The 2,771-nt window shown below is 53.3% G+C and overlaps 2 protein-coding genes across 2 annotated transcripts in view; both read right to left on the bottom strand.

Annotated features, from left to right (window-relative positions):
- The window catches only part of CEMIP (cell migration inducing hyaluronidase 1), a 119,475-nt gene extending 117,337 nt beyond the window's left edge, over positions 1 to 2,138 (bottom strand). The window contains exon 1 of the mRNA XM_085308720.1: positions 214 to 2,138. The gene's annotated coding sequence lies outside the window, so the exon portion shown is untranslated. The remainder of the gene's footprint in view (positions 1 to 213) is intronic.
- LOC146593828 (cell surface hyaluronidase CEMIP2-like) overlaps positions 1 to 2,771 on the bottom strand; it is a 55,508-nt gene that overhangs the window by 50,642 nt on the left and 2,095 nt on the right. The gene's annotated exons all lie outside the window — the stretch shown is intronic.

Below are 2,771 nucleotides of genomic sequence, written 5' to 3'. Positions count from 1 at the left end.
GTTACCGTTTTCCTGCACCTCACCTAGTAAGACCGCAAACAGAAACCCTACCTTGCTCCGCAGAGCCCCGGAAACACCGGAGACAGCGAGATTAACCACAACAGCAGCACACACACACAGAGCCGGCGAGAGAAATAATAAAAAAAAAGARACAGCGACAGCTCGACGAGAGGCAGCGACGAGCTTCAAACTCCGGCTGCCAGCGCCGCTTACCTATCCCGCGGCAGCCAGAGCCGCGAACTTTTCACGCCGCCTCCCGGTCGCTGCCGCCGCCCGCCGCGGCGCTCGGGACCCCGCGGGCGCTGCACCCGGCTGCAGAGGCACGGCCGGCAGCGCAGGCGGCTCCGCTCCGCCTGCCTCCCCTCCGCCTCCCTATTTATATCCATCTTCCAGCCGCCGGCGGTGCCCGCACTGTTTACAGCAGCGGAGCTGCTGGCTCCTCCCAGCCGGGGACGATCCCTCCAGCCTGGACGTGCATCGGCGACCGGCCCCGGCGCTGGGGCCGGGAGAGCCCCCCCCGGCCCGCTCGCCACCGGCCTCCCCCGCACAGGGCTCGCGTGGATCCTGCCCCCCGGGGGTGCCCGGGGCCCTGCACAGGCCCCCAGCGTGCCCGGGCGGGGCCGACAGCCTGCCGCAAAGCGAGGGGTTCRGGTCGGCTGCCTCCCCGGGAAGGGCTGGGGGCCGAGGCACGCGACCCTCACGCTGTCACCAGGCACGCGTTAGCCCYCGTCCGTCCTGGGGAGGCAGCTGCCCCCCGGCGCCTTCCCCGACGGGGTACCTAGCRTCCCCCCGCCCACAGCCTGGCAGAGAGGTGTCCGCCAGTTGGCCTCGCAGGATCCAACCAAAGCAACCTGCAGCCAGAGCCCGTCGTGGGAGAAAGGAAAAATCCCTTCCGCTTTAGGAGGTGCTCAGACAAGACACAGCCTCAAAGAAACCCACGGGCATTTCTCTGCCCTGGCCTGGGGCTGCTCCTTGCTTTTCCCGGTCCAGTCCGGATGCCAGTGTCGGTGGACAYGGGCATGGAAAGACTCCTGCAAACTGTTCCTTTTCTAGGAACCAGAATACCACGTTTTTCTTAGCTCTAAAGTATAGCACAGCTGAGCACCCCTTCCTGGGGACACACAAAGATAGTAACTGCTTATTGCAGCCACCGCCATCTCCTTCGCAGGGTCTACCTGAAGGCCCTCACCTCTGCCCCGGGGTCCAGCATGCAGGGAGAGGATCGGCCAGAGGAGGGTAGCAAACGCGCCCACYGCTGCTCCTGCCCGGGGCCAAACCGGGGAGGTGCAAAACCACAGGTGCTGCTTCGCCCGCAGACCTTTGTGTGCCATCATCTGGCCAAACCGTTCCAATCTGTCGCCCCTGAAATTTATTCTGGCGCGGGATTTCTTCTGACGGAGGGCACAAAGAGGCTATAGTCATGTTAATAAGCAGAGAGCACTGTCAGACAAAATACRAGAGCAGGCTGGGAGCAGGGGGATGGGGCGAGGGGCACAGCCATGCCCCGAGCAGGCCGCCACGCAGAGCGGGAGCAACACACGCCTGAGCTGGAGAAAACACATCCCTCCTCTTATACTCTATTTTAGCACACACAATATTGCTGAATATTAAGATAAGCATCCAACCTGGAGAAACAAAACGAGGTAATACCCCTCCGTTTTCGTACTCCATAAATGCAGGGAAATTGCAAGGCTGCCACCTTTGCTACKGGCTGTTCATCTGTCACTTAACGCTGGCACTTCTGTTCCTGTCTCAGATGGCTTTTGCCACTTTGGTTCTAAAAAGCATCTTTAGTCAGCATTGTGCTTAGTTCATACCTGAATACGACATACGTGAATATAGGTCAGGGCTGTTGCTATTAGCAGTATAGTGCCTGTGGTCACTTTTTCGGAGAAAGACTCAATAGGTGGAAGTTTCAAGCAAAAGGAGACAAAAGTATTTTGTCTCTAAACATACTACATTATTATCTCTCTAAACTCAGTGGTTCTAAAAGTGCCAAATTTGAGGTAGAAGAGAACTTGAACCATTATTTTTTACACCTGTCAGGGCCCTACAAATCTCATTCATCTTCAAAATATTTACTCTGTTTAAAAGATTTCATAGATTTACAATCTAAACAAAAGAAAATACATTAAAAATATTAATCTACAATCTTACTGATCTTACTGTTACTAAGAGCCAATGTAATACAGGTTGCAGCTAGCACTAAACTTTGTGCAGACCTTACAAAGTTATTAGCAAAGCTGAGGTCACTCTAGTTGAAGTGTGACTTTTTCTGACCAAGTACTGAAAGTCTCTAAGTGGAAGTGCTATTCAAAGGCACTTTCCCTCAGTAGCCTCAAAATCCACATAGATACAACGGTCCGATTCTTTTTCTCGGGAAGAAGAACTACTCTGARGCGAATGATTTCAGTGTCATTTTTCCCCAGTATTAAATGGCCYGAGAAAGAAAATTACAGAGCAAATTAAACTCGAAATATCAGCTTGTTCTCCTGAAGATTCACTCTAAGGGAAATACAGAAGTGCCTATTGTTATCTGCGTCCTGGTGCTCAGAAGCAAAAATGTTTTCCTTTCACTCTTTTCCACATTTCATTTTCAGGATGATTTTTGTTTTTGCAACAGCACCAGCTTAAAGCTTGCACAATCGTGGTCAGTAACAAGACACATCCTCAGCGTAAGATCATTTCCAAACATCCTCACACCTGCAAGTGGGAAATGGTGACTAACACTCCTCTGCCTCAAGCATGCTATCAGTGCTTCCTTGCAGGAA

This window comes from Rhea americana, unplaced genomic scaffold (genome assembly GCF_003343005.1).
Source record: "Rhea americana isolate MKP2758 unplaced genomic scaffold, rheAme1 scaffold_28, whole genome shotgun sequence".
NCBI lineage: Eukaryota > Metazoa > Chordata > Aves > Rheiformes > Rheidae > Rhea > Rhea americana.
This window is presented reverse-complemented; position numbering and strand designations above follow the sequence as displayed.